The sequence below is a fragment of the Oryx dammah genome, unplaced genomic scaffold (assembly GCF_014754425.2).
Source record: "Oryx dammah isolate SB20612 unplaced genomic scaffold, SCBI_Odam_1.1 HiC_scaffold_3, whole genome shotgun sequence".
NCBI classification, from domain to species: domain Eukaryota; kingdom Metazoa; phylum Chordata; class Mammalia; order Artiodactyla; family Bovidae; genus Oryx; species Oryx dammah.
Window position 1 is genome coordinate 34,284,577 of NW_024070187.1, and position 17,990 is coordinate 34,302,566.

The 17,990-nt window shown below is 37.5% G+C and overlaps 1 protein-coding gene across 2 annotated transcripts in view; it reads right to left on the reverse strand.

The window, feature by feature from the left end:
* The window catches only part of MMRN1 (multimerin 1), a 106,533-nt gene extending 89,943 nt beyond the window's left edge, over nucleotides 1–16,590 (reverse strand). Inside the window, exon 1 of one of the 2 annotated variants that reach the window (XM_040237851.1) lies at nucleotides 16,510–16,575. The gene's annotated coding sequence lies outside the window, so the exon portion shown is untranslated. Of the gene's footprint in view, nucleotides 1–16,509 lie in introns of both variants that reach the window. The other variant, XM_040237852.1, reaches the window with a different exon arrangement.
* Between the last annotated feature and the right edge of the window lie 1,400 nt (nucleotides 16,591–17,990).

Genomic DNA, 17,990 nt, shown 5'->3' on the forward strand with positions numbered 1-17,990 from the left:
GTAAAAACATCTACTTCGACTTTATTGACTACGCCAAAGGTTTTGACTGAGTGGATCACAACAAACTGTGGAAAATTCTTAAAGAGATAAGAATACCAGGCTGCCTTACCTGCCTCCTGAGAAATCTGTATGCATGTCAAAAAGCAACAGTTAAAGCTAGACATGGAACAACACAATGGTTCCAAATATGTCAAGGCTGTATATACAGCCTACTTATTTAACTTACATGCAAAGGACATTATTCAAAGTGGAGAGCTGGATGAAGCACAAGCTGGAATCAAGATTGCCAGGAGAAGTATCAGTAACCTCAGATACACAGATGACCCCACCCTTATGGCTGAAAGCAAAAAAAGAACTGAAGAGCCTCTTTTTGGAAGTGAAAGAGGAGAGTGAAAAAGTTGGCTTAAAACTCAACGTTCAGAAAACTAAGATCATGGCATCTGGTCCCATCACTTCATGGCAAATAGATGGCAAAAAATGGGAACAGTGACAGACTTTATTTTCTTGGGCTCCAGATGGTGACTTCAGCCATGAAATTAAAAGACACTTGCTCCTTATAAGAAAAACTATGACCAACCTAGACAGCATATGAAAAAGCAGAGATATTACTTTGCCAACAAAGGTCCATCTAGTCAAAACTATGGTTTTTCCAGTAGTCATGCATGGATATAAGAGTTGGACTATAAAGAAATCTGAGCACTGAAGAACTGATGCTTTTGAACTGTGGTATTGAAGAAGACTCTTGAGAGTCCCTTGGACTGAGAGCAGATCCAACCAGTCCATCTTAAAGGAAGTCAGTTTTGAATATTCATTGGAAGGACTAATGCTGAAGCTGAAACTCCAATACTTTGGCCACCTGATGCAAAGAACTGGCTCATTGGAAAAGACCCTGAAGCTGGGAAAGATTGAAGGTGGGATGAGAAGGGGACAACAGAGGAAGAGATGATTGGATGGCATCACCGATTCAATGGATATGAGTTTGAACAAGCTCTAGGAGTTGTTGATGGACAGGGAGGTCTGGTGTCTGCAGTCCATGGGGTCACAAAGAGTCGGACCTGACTGAGCGAATGAACTGAGACTGATGTCCAATTCTTCTTTCTATCATCTAACAGTAAACTCTGCTGCCCCCCCAACTCCATGCCAAAAATAGAAAACTAGAAGCCTAGTTTACAAAAATCTAGAGAAAATAGTTTTCAAGTTGTCACCATTCATTTTCTCAATTGTTTTTAACTGTATATTTTGCTTTTATGTCACAGCTAAAACATATAATGAGATACTGCTGATAATATTGTGATTTATATTTGTTTAAATTTATGGAATTAGAGGGGAGATTTTTTGTTTGTAAATTTGCTTTTAGTCTAATCTTTACAACTTTATTCTCTCGTTTAGGTGCCATTTTCAATTCCTGTTCAGTATTGTAAGTGATATCACTGATCATTTGCTAAGTCATGTCCAATTCTTTGTGACCTCATGGTCTGTAGCCCACCAGGATCCTCTGTCCTCCACTAACTTTTAAGAGTTTTCTCAAATTCGTGTCCATTGAGTCAGTGATACTATCTTTCCCAGCATCAGGGTCTTTTCCAATGAGTTGGCTCTTTGCATCAGGTGGCCAAAGATTGGAGCTTCAGCTTCAGCAACAGTCCTTCTGATGAATACTCAGGGTTCATTTCCTTTAGGGTTGACTGATTTGATCTCCTTGCTGTCCAAGGGACTCTCAAGAGCCTTCTCTAGCAACACATTTCAAAAGCATCAATTCTTCAGCACTCAGCCTTCTTTATGATCCAACTCTTATATCTATACATGACTCCTGGAAAAGCCATAGCTTTGACTAGATGACTGACATTTGTCAATAGTGTTGTCTATGCTTTTTAATCCACTCTCTAGGTTTGTCATAGCTTTCCTTCCAAGGAGAAAGTGTCTTTTAATTTCATTGCTGTAGTCACTGTCCACAGTGATTTTGGAGCCTAAGAAAATAAAATTTGTTACTGTTTCTGGTTTTTACCCTTCCATTGGCTGTGAAGTTGCAGGACCAGATGCAATTGCCTTATTCTTCACAAGCACAGATAATAGGCTCCTTCACTTGCTAGAGCAAAACCTCCAGGACAGTATGAGTGCTGTCCATAGATGATCCCCAGTATCTAGAACAGTGTTTGGTAGACATTCAGTAAGTGTTTACTAAATAAATGAATGAAGGGATAAAATGATGAAGTACTTCTATATATCTGTAGTAGCACCTTTCAGGGGTTAGAGGGGAGGATCCATTCCCCAACTCATAGCTACACAAAAGAAAAAAAAAGGTAAATACAAGGTATTCCTTCTATGAATACAACTTTAAGAAGTCTCCTGCTGCTGCTGCTGCTAAGTCGCTTCAGTCGTGTCCGACTCTGCAACCCCATAGACGGCAGCCCACCAGGCTTCCCCGTCCCTGGGATTCTTCAGGCAAGAACACTGGATTGGGTTGCCATTTCTTTCTCCAAAGAAGTCTCCTAGAATACCCTTTTAATAAGATTACCTCTTGCAAGCAAATCCTTCCGAAATAAAACTCAGAAAGCCCATTGTTTCTACCTCATCTGTTTTCAAGATATGTTGGAGAGAGTTTATCTTGAAACCATCACAGGCACATGAGAACTACAAAGCAAAGTCTAAGAGCTATATAATAAAGGGTAATAAAGAAATAGTTATGCCAGAAAAATCTCAGGTGTGCAAACAAACCAAAATTAACTATAAAATTTAGGTCCAGTAGTCTGGTCCAGGAGTCTGGAAAGGAAATATGGAAGTATAATGAGTCAAATAATTTGTAATATTAAATGAGACAAGCTTATTAGTTTGTCAGGAAAGAACATATTCTGTCCTAATATAAAAATTTTAACTCTATAATTAAGAAAGTTAAGAGCAAATTGATAAAAGATGACCAAATAACCCTCTTAGGAAATGTTTATATTGTAGTTTGAAAATTTTCCTACTGCTTATTTTATATTTTCCATTTAAGTAGAGCAATATACTTGAAAGTATTAAAAAGTCTTTAAGACTAATTCCTTTTGACATTTTAGAAATAGCATTTTCTTTTCCTTCATCAGTGTTATGGCTAATCATTGACTGACTTCTGCTTCTGGAATTATAGAAGCATATGTTTCCCTCTTCCTCCTACTAAGTACATCTAAAACTCCTGGCCACTATGTATAATACAAACATGGGAAGACTCTGGAAGGTGAGGAAGGCGGATGGGCTAAGAGACCTGAGGAACAACTGCTGCACTGGATTCTCTGGATTTTCTTTTTGCCTAATATCTCCCTGACCAAGTATGGGAGGATTTGACAAACTAGAAACACTGATGGCATAAACAATAAAAACCTCAAGAAAATCCAAAGGACCAGAAGAAAATGGTCAACCTAGAAAGACAGAAATATTTTTAGACAGTAATTGCTCTACTCCCACCAAACACCACAAAAAGAACTGTGGGGCTGCCCTGTCCCTGCCTGCAGAGGCTGAATGGAGAGCTTAGATTCTACACTCACAGGATTGTTACAAGCAGCCTCAGCTTCCATCCCTTTCCTGGGGTAGTGACAAGAAGAGGCTAATAGAGGAGGAATTAGATTTCACTAAGTCACTGCCATAACCCTCCAAAGGCTGCATAAAGGGCAAGAGGACTGAAAATAAAAATGGTTTTGAGGTATGCTAGTCTTCAGAAATGGCAACCCACTCCAGTGTTCTTGCCTGGAGAATCCCAGGGATGGGGAAGCCTGATGGGCTGCCATCTATGGGGTCGCACAGAGTCGGACACGACTGAAGCGACTTAGCAGCAGCAGCAGTCTTCACTGAGCACACTTCAGTGGTCTCCTAAAGGCAGAACAGAAGGCAAAAGGTGGGAGAAATATCCTCCAGAGTGTAGAAATCCAGGGGTGGTTCTGGAGAAGAAAGAAAACTCACTAGAGATAGATTTCTTACTGTAAAACAGGAGATCTCCCACGGGATGTTAATCACCTCCTCTTCACTGGTGAGGAATTCCCACCTTATGATGGGAGGGATGGGTGACACATGACACCTGAATATGGACAAACGAGGTTGGTAGTAGTTTGTGTATATACCCACAGTGCTGGGAAAGAAGACACTACATGCCACACTGGTCTGCACCGAGGCTGTACCTGAGAACAGAGTAAAATAGCCAGGGGCCGGAAGGGGCCGGCTTTATAATATCAAGAATGTAGGTTGCCCCCCGGCTGTCACTGGAGGGTGAAATCGGCTTGTTTGAATAATTCTACAAGCTGGCAGTGAACTGAATCTCACTACTCAAGGACGAGGAGGAACTGTGCTTGGTCCCCTTGATAAGGAGAATTATTTGGCCAGGGGACCTTGTCCACTGAGCAGAAAGGGGAAGGGAACTTGTGGTTAGGGCCATAAGAAGCCCTAGAGGTTTCACATGTTGAGGCAGCATATAATTGGAAACCTTATTTTTAGGCCTGTAACACACAAAGTTCAGAGATATTTTTTCTGTATTGCAAAGAATAAAGAACTCTTCGGAGCTTTGTTTGTGCTCTGATCGCAAGCTTAATTGAAAGGAAAATCCTGATCATACTCAAAGTATGATCAATTTTAAAACTGTGTTGAGTTAAAACAATAAAAGATGTAACAACTTTAGCTTAGATTAAACCTACCTCAACTACAAATTGGTGTGACTTAGACCCCATACTGGGGCTTCCCTGGTGGCTCAGTGGTAAAGAATCTGTCTGCAATGCAGGAGACCAGGGTTCCATCCCTGGTTGGGAAGATCCCCTGGAGGAGGACATGGCAACCCACTCCAGTAATCTTGCCTGGAGTATTCCATGGACAGAGAAGTCCATAGGGTCACACAGAGTCAGACACAACTGAAGGGACTAACCAGCAGTGGACCTCATATTTGAGGCCTGACAGGAGAAGTATGCCCCTCTCTGAAGTAAATATTATTTACTACAGTTCTTTTACACATAGTACTCTCAAAAACACATGAGACAAATGAAGAAACAAGAAAATGTGACCCATAGTCAAGAAAGAAAACATTAGTAGGAAAAGATCCAGAAAAAGCTCAGCTATTATATGTATTGATATAATTTAACTTAAATATCCTAGAATGAGAACAACATGTCTAAATACAGAAGGAATGTCAGCAGAGACAAAAACTATAAAGAAAATAGAAATAATAGAAACAAAAATATGATATTAGAAATAATTTGATAAGCTTAATAGCACAGTGGAAATAGAAAGGGAAACAACTGGCTAATATGAAGACAGTCAGGTTAAAAACAAATCGTCCAAACTGCAACACAAAAAAGATAAAGGTGTAGACAAACAAAACCATATCTGAGATCTGTGGAACATTTTCATATGGTATAACATAGATATAGGATTTAATAAAAGAAAAAGAAAAGGAGATTAGGACAAAAGAGACAGTTTTAAAAGATAACAGATAAAAATTTTCCAAAATTGATGAAACACATTAACCCAAACGCTAAAGAAGTTCAGAAAATCCTGAGAAGGAGATTGTGCCTGGACATATTGTAGGTAGAATCCTGAATAGCCAAAGAAAATACTAAAAGCACTCAGTAATTTTTAAAAATAAGTTACACAAAGTGTAAAACTATTATGGCTGACGAATGAGAGAAGACAATGAATGATATCTTTAAAATACACAAAGGAAAAAAAAGTTAAGTTAGAATTTTCTATCTATGTAATAAAAATATCCTTAAAAGCAAAGGAGAAATAAAGGCATCTTCAATAGGCAAAACCTAATAGGATTTGTCTCTCCAGAAGACCCACATGCCAATATACTTGTCAATTTAAGTGAAAGGACATATTATATTTTTATAAAAACTTAATACATAGAATCAAAAAAATCTTAAAAGCTACATTCATAATAGACTTTCCAACAACAACAAAACTCCAAGCCCATATGGATTCATTAGTAGGTTCTTTAAAACATATATCATGTCTTCATGAACTCTTTTCAAAAATAGAAGAGGAAGTAATATTTTCCTACTCAATCCATGAGGTCAGAAAAACACTAGAACAAAATATTTTTTTAATCCAAATATTTCAATAAAAATAAAACCACAGACTAACATTCTGCATGGACATGTAAACAAATATACTCTAAGTGCACTATGTAAAAGGCTAATATATCATGACACCATGATGATTATTTTAAAGAATTCAAGGTTAGTTTACAGTCAGAAATCAAGCAATGTAATCCATCACATTAGCTAAAGAAAATACATGATGAAAAAATGTAGATATATATGTCTAAATAGATGCTGGAAAAGCGTTTGACAAAATTAAACACCAGTTCATATTAAAATCCCTTGGTATACTGGGACTAGAAGGCAATCGATAAAAACCTACAGATAATATCTGTATTAATCATAAAACATTTGAACATTTTTCCTCTGATTTAAAAACCAAGCAAAAATCTTTGATCTTTTAACTTCTACTCACTATGGTATTGGAAGGCCTGGTCACTGTTACAAGGCAAACGAAAGAGTCAAAAGCAGAGTGACTGAAAAGGAAAAATAAAATGCTGCTACTAGAGATAACATATCTACGTACATAGCAACTCTGTGTAATCCTCAAAAAATTTTAAAAACTTCTACTAATTAATGAATTTAGGCAAGTTCACAAGAAAGTGAATCTAAAGTGTTCAACCAATTTTCAAAAAGAACTAAACTGATTAGCTCTCACACCTGATTTCAAGACAATCTATAATCTAAATAGAGCCATTTTGGTATTCCAAATAATAAAAGGCCAAGAGAGTTTTTTTCTAAAAATAGAACAGTTGAAGGAAGTAGTGAGTCCAATAGTCAATGAACAATGATTTGGGGGCAAAAGCACTGTCAATTCTGTGATTAAAAAAATCTTACTGATAAAAGATACTGGAGCAAATAAATATATAATTTTTAAAAATTAAATTTTATCTCTGTTTGACTCCAAACCCCAAATTAATTTAAGGTGGATCATGGACTAAATTTAAAACCTAAACCATAACCTTCAAAAAAGAAGTGTAAGAGAATACCTTCATGACCTTGGTACAGAGGAAGATTTCTTGGATAGGACACAGAAAGCATGCACCATAAAAACTTGATCCATCCAATCCCTTCCAAAGCTCATCAAAAGATACAGTTTTCTTAAATGAATATCAAGCCTCACATTGGAGAAAAATGATAAAAATTCAGATATTTGAATAAGTTACCTATCCAGATTATAAAATGTATTCCTGTAAATAAATAAGAAAAAGACAATCCAACTAATAAATTGGCAAAAGCCTTAAACAGACACATAACAAAAAATATGTATAAGTGGCCAACATATGCATGAAAAACTGCCCAGAATTTATAGTTGTCAGAGTAAAGCAAAACAAAACTCTAATGAAATACCATTTCACTACCATTAGAACTAGAATTTAAAAAAACTCACAACACCCAATGTTGGAAGGGAATAAAGCAATCAGAAGTCTCATGTATGTCCTATAGAAATGTACAATGGTGCTATCACTTTGGAGAACTGTGTGACAGTTATAAAGTTTAAATATGTATCTCACCCTTGACAAAGAAATTTTACATGGAGATATTTATCCAAAATAAATGAAAATGTGTCCACAAAAGGTCCTGTATAAGAGTATTCATGTGTGCATGCTCAGTCGTGTCTAACTCTTTGTGATGCTATGGACTGTAACCCTCCAGGCTCCTCTCCATTGGATTCTCCAGGAAAGAATACTGGAGTGGGTTGTCATTTCCTCCTCTAGGGGATTTTCCCAACCCAGGGCTCAAACAGTGTCTCCTGTGTCTCCTTGCGTTGGCAGGTAGATTCTTTACCAGTGAGCCATTTGGGAAGTCCCTTATAAGTGTATTCTGAATACAAGAGTAGTTCAGTTCAGTTCAGTGGCTAACTCTTTGTGACTTCATGAACTGGAACACGCCAGGCCTCCCTGTCCATAACCAACTCCTGGAGTTCACCCAAATTCATGTCCATTGAGTCGGTGATGCCATCCAACCATCTCATCCTCTGTCCTCCCCTTCTCCTCCTGTCCTCAATCTTTCCCAGCATCAGGGTCTTTTCCAATGAGTCAGCTCTTCACATCAGGTGGCCAAAGTATTAAGAGTTTCAGCTTCAACATCACTCCTTCCAATGGACACCCAGGACACCCTTTAGGATGGACTGGTTGGATCTCCTTGCAGTCCAAGGGACTCTCAAGAGTCTTCTCCGACACCATAGTTCAAAAGCATCAATTCTTTAACATTCAGCTTTCTTTATAGTCCAACTCTCACATCCATATATGACTAATGGAAAAACCATAGCCTTGACTAGATGGACCTTTGTTGGCAAAGTAATGTCTCTGCTTTTGAATATGCTATCTAGTTTGGTCATAACTTTCCTTCCAAGGAGTAAGCATCTTTTAATTTCATGGCTGCAATCACCATCTGCAGTGATTTTGGAGCCCCCAAAAATAAAGTCAGCCACTGTTTCCCCATCTTTTTGCCATGAAGTGACGTGACCAGATGCCATGATCTTAGTTTTCTGAATGTTGAGTTTTAAGCCAACTTTTTCACTCTCCTCTTTCACTTCCATAAAGGGGCTCTTTAGTTGTTCTTCACTTTCTGCCATAAGGGTGGTGTCATCTGCATATCTGAGGTTATTGATATTTCTCCCAGCAATCTTGATTCTAGCCTGTGCTTCTTTCAGCCCAGCATTTCTCATGATGTACTCTGCATTTAAGTTAAATAAGCAGGGTGACAATATACAGCCTTGACATTTTCCTTTTCCTATTTGGAACCAGTCTGTTGTTCCATGTCCAGTTCTAACTGTTGCTTCCTGACCTGCATATAGGTTTCTCAAGAGGCAGGTCAGGTGGTCTGGTATTCCCATCTCTTTCAGAATTTTCCATAGTTTGTTGTGATCCACACAGTCAAAGGCTTTGGCATAGACAATAAAGCAGAAATAGATGTTTTTCTGGAACTCTTGCTTTTTTGATGATCCACTGGATGTTGACAATTTGATCTCTGGTTCCTCTGCCTTTTCTGAAACCAGCTTGAACATCTGGAAGTTCACAGTTCATGTACTGCTGAAGCCTGACTCGGAGAATTTTGAGCATTATTTTACTAGCGTGTGAGATGAGTGCAATCGTGCAGTACTTTGAGAATTCTTTTGCATTGCCTTACTTTGGGATTGGAATTAAAACTGACTTTTTCCAGTCCTGTGGCCACTGCTGAGTTTTCCAAATTTGTTGACATATTGAGTGCAGCACTTTCACAGCATCATCTTTTCGGATTTGAAATAGCTCAACTGGAATTCCATCACCTCCACTAGCTTTGTTCATATTTAGAGCTGCCTTATTCATAATAGTATCCACAAACTGGAAACAACTCAAATGTCCTTCAATAGAAGAAGATATAAATGAAGATTGAAATGTTCATATGGTGGAATACTACTCTGCAACAAAAAGGAATGAAATACTTACGTGTACAATAACATGGGTGAATCTCAAAATCAATACATTGAGTGAGAAGTTTGAGACAAGAAAGATAGAAAAGAGCACAATTCTAATTATAGGATATCTAAGAAAAGGAAGTACTGAATTATGGTGGTAGAAATCAGAAAATAGTTTTTCTGGGATTGGGAGGACTTATTGGAAAAGGACATGAGAGATCTTTCTGAGATGATGTAAATATTTTATATTTTGCTTTGGGTTGTGAGTACTGAGGATATACAGTTGTTAAATTACTGTGAATTTTAATGTATGTAATTTACACATTAATTGTTTATAAGTAGGAAAAGAATTTAATAAGTGTAAGTCAAGAACATTTGCCCCTCCTTAGTAGTGTGTTGAACTTTCTTAATGTAAGTGTACAGTCTTTCTTTTATCAAATACAACAAGTCTAGTACTCATATTCATTTGTAGAGCAGAGATGATCTCCAGGATAGAAAGTCAACTTGAATTGATATTAACCAAAAATTTAGTATGTCTGAAGAAGGAAAGGAACAGGCTGAGCTGACTCCATCTTGAAAAAGAAGGAAACTCCATCTTGTGCTTTCAGTGAACTTTGGACTATGTGCCTGGTACCCATGGGGATAACATACCTAGGGCCAAACTGGCCTCCTGGACTGATAAACACCAGATTCCATAACAAGATTTCCCATTGCCAAAAAGAATGTAATAACCCCCTGTGTAGTCAATCACCTTTGTAATCTTTATGGCATCCATTGGTGTAGGCTACAATGTACAAGCAGCTGACTCTTCTGATTATTAATCATGGCTTTAACCTGATTATATCTCCCTTTAACATTTTCCAGGCTAGGTTTAAGGAATTTGCGGATGTGGGCTTGAGCAGTACACTTAAGGTGTATAAGGTTTTCACAAAAGTCGGTCAGGGTCCCTGGCTAAAGAGGAGACTCTGCCTCAGACCCGCTGGTGTAATTAACTGCACTCCACTATCCATGCAGTCCTTCTGAGTGAGTTTGTTTCCTGGAGTATTTGGATATAACATGTCTAGAACACGAAATGAAAGAAAAAATACAGTAGGACACTCAGTGAATTCTGCTGTTAGAATCAAGACTAAAATCCAGATTTTGTAAAACGAAATCAATAGTCTTTTTATACCTAATTCTGTCTTCATACACATTCTCTTGAAAATACCGTAGTAAAGTTTACAGAGCTTAGATGATTTTGTCTAATTTTAATACTGGGAAAAATGTTAAGTGCTCTTTCCAGCTGACTAACCATGATACCGGAGAAGGCAAGGGCACCCCACTCCAGTACTCTTGATTGGAAAATCCCATGGGTGGAGGAGCCTGGAAGGCTGCGGCCCATGGGGTCGCTAAGAGTCGGACACGACTAGCGACTTCCCTTTCACTTTTCACTTTCATGCACTGGAGAAGGAAATGGCAACCCACTCCAGTGTTGTTGCCTGGAGAATCCCAGGGACGGGGGAGCCTGGTGGCTGCCGTCTATGGGGTCGCACAGAGTCAGTCGAACACGACTGAAGTGACTTAGCAGCAGCAGTAACCATGATACATATGCACACGCTTGTGCACACACACACACACAGAAACTTAATAATAAGTGATGATAAGTCGTTGACTAACAATCAATTCATTTTTTTTTACCAGAACAAAATTTCCCTAAAATAGGAAAATAAGCCGATAATTTTGTCACATCTTAGAGGAATTAACTAAAAGAAATATGGTCATTCTGCAGAGACTTGATTGTAACACAGAGAGACAAAATATGAAAGTAATTTTCCTAAGAAGTTTACTTTTCTTAAGCAGCAGGAAAATGGTTTAATATCCTAATTTAAATAAGCTTAGCTTAAATTTAGAGCGATCCCAGCTGCTAACAAACTCTCATTAGTAATAAATATAGGAAATGACCAGATGTTGTAAACAGTGTTATAATCAGAACAAAAATAGCTCACAAAGGACTTTGCATTCATCTGAAGGATTCTCAGCAGTTGTGATGCATAACTTATTATACTCAACTCCTTCATTAGTAGTATCATTACTGTTATGTTCCCAAAAGCAAAACTGTAAGTTGAAAAACAGACCTGCAGAAATGGATTTAGTGTATTACTCACAAAAATACAATGTATTGAAGAAGGTATATAGTATTTGACTGGATAGATATATAAATCAATGCTAGTAGAACCATTATCAGAGTAGTGATAACAGTACTGAGTAGAATAAGACATCTTACATTCACCATGGGCAACTCTGAGAAACATAAAACAACTTTAACATTTCTGTCTCAATCTTTCATTTTAAAAAGGCGTATAACTCATTCATACACACATAAGCATTTACACAAAATGAAAACACTTTCATTTCATTTCTAACACTTTTATAGTTAAAAAAATTCATTTTAAGGAAACAACTGTATCTAACAATAATTCTCAAGTTTGAAGATTTTTATATGTGATAACTAGAAAACAGCCACATTACCTTGGGTCCTTTAATATCTTAGAATAAACAATTCCTATATTTTAAGAAATATGTTACAAATGCATTTGCTTCAACTTCACAAATGGAATTTTGAAGTATGTATTTGCCAGAATGTAATTTAAACCTTAACTAGATATTAGCCTACATGCCAGTAAAATTAAGAAATTGCCTCCATTGACATTTACAGTTCATTGCTTAGCATAGAGTATGCAGATCTGTGTATTGTTAGTTAAACTGAAGAAATAGAAAAGGGAATTACCCATTCAAAACATCCCTGTGACTGTAGGCAAAAGACCTCTCTAGATTTGCATTGAAGCAGCCAACAAATGGCTTTCCCTTAAATTTATCAGCACTTCTGCTCCTGAATTTCAGTAAATAAATCTCTTTTCCAAATACAACTACTTCATAAAGCACATAATTTTTCTCATATTATCACGAACCCTTTCTCTCCAAATTCTTTACATATTTCTTTTAGAACCATAGGCAGTGCAGTGTAGAAAGAAGGCAACATGGCAAAAGGTCTCAGGTTTGAACCTGAGATCTTTCTCATCCATGCTGTGTCATGGACTGATGGTATGACCTTAGACATGTCCCTCAATCCTGCCAAGCTTCTGTTATCTCCTCTCTAGTGCCAAGCTTCTGTTATCTCCTCTCTAGTCTCCTTCTGATGATTACATGGGTCAGTGTACACGAGACTTTTTATAGAATGTAAAGTAATATGTTGGTCAAAGTTGAGATGTTATTATATCAAGAAACCAGAGTTATACTTGATGAACCCAATGCTTAATTTCCATTATATTTTCTGGTGGTGAAAGAAAAGTCCAGTGCTATAAAGAACAATATTGCATAAGAACCTGGCATGGTAGGTCCATGAAATAAGGTAAATTGGATGTGGTAAAGCAGGACATGGCAAGAATGAACACTGACATTTTAGAAATCAGTGAAATAAAATGGACAGGAATGGTCGAATTTAATTCAGATGACCATTATATCTATTACTGTAGGCAATAATCACTTAAAAGGAATGGAGTAGCCCTCATAGACAACAAAACAGTCCAAAATGCAGTATTTGGGTTCAATCTCAAAAACAACAGAATGATCTTGGTTTGTTTCCAAGGCAAACCATACAACGTCACGGTAATCCAAGTCTATGCCCCAACTGAAGAAGCTGAAGTTGACCAGCTGACCTGTTCTATGAAAACCTACAAGACCTTCTAGAACTAACACCAAAAAGTAGATGCCCCTTTCACCATAGGGAATTGGAATGCAAAAGTAGAGTCAAGAGATAACTGGAGTAACAGGCAAGGTTGGCCTTGGAGTACAAAATGAAGCAGGGCAAAGGCTAACAGAGTTTTGTTAAAAGAACACACTGGTCATAGAAAACACCCTTTTCCAACAAACCAAGAGTCCACTCTATACATGGATATGGCCAGATGGTCAATACCTAAATCAGATTGATTATGTTCTTAAGAGATAAAAATGGAGACGCTCTATATAGTGGACAAAAACAAGACCTGGAGATGACTGTGGCTCAGATTATGAGCTCCTTACTGAAAAATTCAGGCTTAACTTGAAGAAAGTAGGGAAAACCTCTATGCCATTCAGGTATGACCTAAATCATTATGATTATAGATTGGAGGAGGGGGAGACGAATAGATTCAGGGATAAGATCTGGTAGACAGAGTGCCTAAAGAACTATGGATGGAGGTCTGCAACATTGTGCAGAAGACTATGACCAAAATCATCCCAAATAAAAAATGCAAGAAGGCAAAGTAGTTGTCTGAGGTGGCTTTACAAATAGCTGACAGAAAAAGAGAAGTGAAAGGCAAAGGAGAAAAGGGAATGATATACTCAACTGAATAAAGAGTTCCAGAGAATAGCAAGGAGAGATAAGAAAGCCTTCTTAAGTGAACAAAGCAGAGAAATAGAGGGGAAAAAATATTGGGGAACACAAGAGGTCTCCTCAAGAAAACTGGAAACACCCAGGGAATATATCACACAAAGATAAGCAAATAAAGGATAGAATGGCAATGACCCGACAGAAGTAGAAGAACTGAAGAGATGCCAAGAATACACAGATGAACTATACAAAAAAAAGTCTTAATGACTCATATAACCATGATGGTGTGGTCACTCCCCTAGAGTCAGACGTCATGGAGTGTGAAGTCAAGTGGGCCTTAGGAAGCATTGCTGCAAACAAAGCTAGTGGAAGAGATGGAACTCCAGCTTGAGCTATTTCAAGTCCTAAAAGATGTTGTTGTTAAAGTGCTTCACTCAACACAGCAGCAAATTTGGAGAACTCAGCAGTAGTGTCCACAGGACTGGAAAAAAGGTCAGTTTTCATTTCAATCCCAAAGAAAGGCAATACCAAAGAATGTTCAAATTACAGTACAGTTGTGCTCATTTCACATGTTAGCAATGTAATGCTCAAACTGCTTAAAGCTAGGCTTCAGCAGTATGTGAAATGAGAACTTCCAGATGTACAACCTGCATTTAGAAAAGGCAGAGGAATCAGATATCAAATTGTCAACATTCACTGGATCATGGAGAAAACAAGAGAATTGCAGAAGAACATCTACTTCTGCTTCTTTGACTACACTAAAGCCTTTAACTGTTTGGATCAATAGTCAAACTGGAAAATTTGACTGGAACAAATTTTCCCGTCAAAATTGGAAACTGGAAAATTCTTAAAGAGATGGGAATAAACAGATCACTTTAACTGCCTTTTGAGAAACCTGTATGCAGGTCAAGAAGCAACAGCTAGAATCAGACATGGAGCTACAGACTGGTTCAAAATTGAGAAAGCAATATGTCAAGGCTGCATATTGTCACCCTGTTGATTTAAGTTATCTGCAGAATATATCATGTGAAATGCCAGGCTGGATGAAGCACAAGGTGGAATCAAGATTGCCAGGAGAAACACCAGAAACCTCAGACATGCAGATGACACCATCCTTATGGCAGAATGTAAAGAGGAACTACAGAAACTCTTAATGAAGGTAAAAAGGAGTGGAAAATCTGGCTTAAAACTCAACATTCAAAAAACTAAGATCATGACATCTGGTCCCATCACTTCATGGCAAATAGATGGGGATAAAATTGAAACAGTGGCAGATTTTATTTTCTTGAACTCCAAAATCACTGTGGTCTGTGACTGCAGCCATGAAATCAAAAGATGCTTGCTCCTTGGAAAGAAAGTTATGACAAACCTAGACAGCATATTAAAAAGTAGATATATTACTTTGCTGACAAAGGTCCATATAGTCAAAGCTATGGTTTTTCCAGTAGTCATGCATGGATATGAGAGTTGGACCATAAAGAATGCTGAGCACCAAAGAATTGAAGCTTTAGAATTATGGTACTAGAGAAGACTCTTGAGGGTGCCTTGGACTGCAAGATCAAACCAATCAATCCTAAAGGAAACCACCCTGAATATTCATTGAAAGGACTGATGCTGAACCTGAAGCTCCAATACTTTGGCCACCTGATTGAAGAGCTGATTCATTAAAATAGACCCTGATGCTGGGAAAGGAGAAGGAGGTAGCAGAGGATAAGATGGTTAGGTAGCATCACTGACTCAATGGACATGAACTTGAGCACATGCCAAGAGACAGTGGAGGACAGAGGAGCACGGCGTGCAGCAGTCCATAGGGTTGCCAAGAGTTGGACAAGACTTAGGTACTGACTACCAACAACAATGCTTTACTTCCATTATATTTTCTATACTCTTGACAAAGTAAGACTTGGACCCATCTATTCTTGAATTTCTCTGATCTTCAAGGAAAGATTTTTCTTACTCAAAACACCAGAAATCCTTCTGTGTGGTTCATCTCTTTTTAAAATTTCTGTTGGACATATTTATACATTTTTCTGTTTCCTCTTATGGCCTTAGACAGACAAACAAATAACCTCTCCTGATAATTGCAGTAATACTTTAACTTTGAGGCTTTGCCTTCTTCCCAGGTTATCCTGTTATCATGTATTATGCTAGATTCTTCATCTTTGTTGACACACAGAGGCCAGTTCCTGTTATATTAGAAAACTGGTTGAAATAATTAACATGGAGCTTGGTTTCAAAAGGAAAGAAAGCAGTCAAATTTGCAAATGGACAAAATGTCCTTCATGATTTCTGTGTCCAGAGCAATCAGAATATCTGTAAAATTATGGCAACAGCAGTCTTTTTCCAAAATATTGACAGCTTCACAAAGTCTATTGATTTAGTTTATCAACTAGAGAAACAGTTAAGTAATTGTGCCATAGGCAATAATAGCATGATAACAGTTTTCACCATAAATGCTTTCCTTCAGTCTGTATTGTTAAATTCTGCCAAAAAGATTTTTTTCAAGTTCCTGCTGAATTAAAAGTGCCACACATTTTTAAGGAAAATCTATGCCTTAAAAATAAATTTATTGTGTGTTCAACAAAATATTAATACTGTTAATACTCAAAATAAACCTGTAATCTCATTAGAGTCAACAATATCAAACTTCTGTTTAAAAAATTTCCTTCAAGTAGAATGCTAATTTAGAAAAACTTCTTGATAGCTCTTACCTTAAAATTCTTTGCCCAGGGATATTAACTAGATGGTAACGTGTGGAAATTTCTGTTGGCCTCTTTGTAGTCTGTTTCCAAATAAGTCACTTATTTCAGAACCAGAGAAACAGGAGCTCAAGAGGGAAAGGGGGAAACCACCCTTAAACAATAGCCCTGCCTTTATTCTCTGTAAGTGCCTAGCAACAGAAGCCCAGAGAAAGAGAAACTAAGATGCCTGAAGGCACTGACCCCTAGTCTGCTCCTATCCTTTCAATGCTGATGTGATCCTAAGGCTGTTACTAAGAAGTGTTTTCCAACCTGGAGATTTAGCCACTGTAATGGAAGTGTTCTGACTAATATAAGGCTAAGAGAGTTTTCTCAAAAAACTTGATGGCATTATACTTTGGTAATTAATAACATTTAAGTCAGCATTGAAAACAGGCATAATATATCAATATATATAAATCTTATGTATTACAATTTAGTCTTAATTCTATCAGATTTAGGAAACAAAACAAAAAAGTGGAGAAAGCTGGGGAAACCTGTTCTGGCTTTTTGATTAACACAATTGCTGCAGGCCTGGGTTACATTACTAAGAGCATTTCATAATCAGCCACCCCTCGCTGATAAAATCTGCTCTAATTCTTTGCTAAAGTGATCTCTATAGTTTCTTATACAGCTCTAGGGAGTGGATAGAAAATTAGTTCTTGAGAGTTTGCCTCTGACAGACTTTTTCTAGAGTCTAAGCTTCAGTCAGCTAAATCTCTTTACTCGTAGCTTCTGCCTCTGTTTCAGCATGTGTCACACTTCTCCTGTTGAGTAAAAAGACTTTCCTCCACAAGCTGGTGGGAAGGGCCATGGGCACTGTTGTCTTTTGAATCCCATAGGCTTAGTAGTGCACATGATTAGTGATCAGTTCATGGCGTTCCTTCTGTAGCTCAAAGGAGTGAAAGCTTTGACATCAGTTTGATGTGTATTTTGCTCCCTTAAAGATTTTTCTCTCCCTGATCAGCTCAGACTCCCCAACTAAATGCATGGTTTACGACTGAAAAACAGTCTCCAGGTTATAGTACATTCAGATCTCTGTCTAAAATGCATTTGAAAGTTTAGAGGCACGTGGATGGAAGTGTATCGAGATTCCAGTGAGTCTTCAGTGTTCTGCTTTTCACACACACATACACACACACACAAAGTCTATTTAAGAAAAAACCAATAAAAAATATAAACCCTGACTAGAACAATGTTCTTTTTAAAATTTAAAATCCATTTATGCTTCAAATATTTGCCTGCTTCATATACAAAAATTGTTTATAACCTTTGGGGAAAAAATGGTGTTCTTTTTTCTTTGATGAGGTAAGCATTCCAATAGTTACCCTACTCTTATGAAATGGGTAGAATCATAGCAAAGTATCATAAATCTCTCACATGAAATAATCCAAAATTCTATCACAGATTTTGTGAAAATACAACATATAAAAGAGCATTGCATTCAGTTCTAT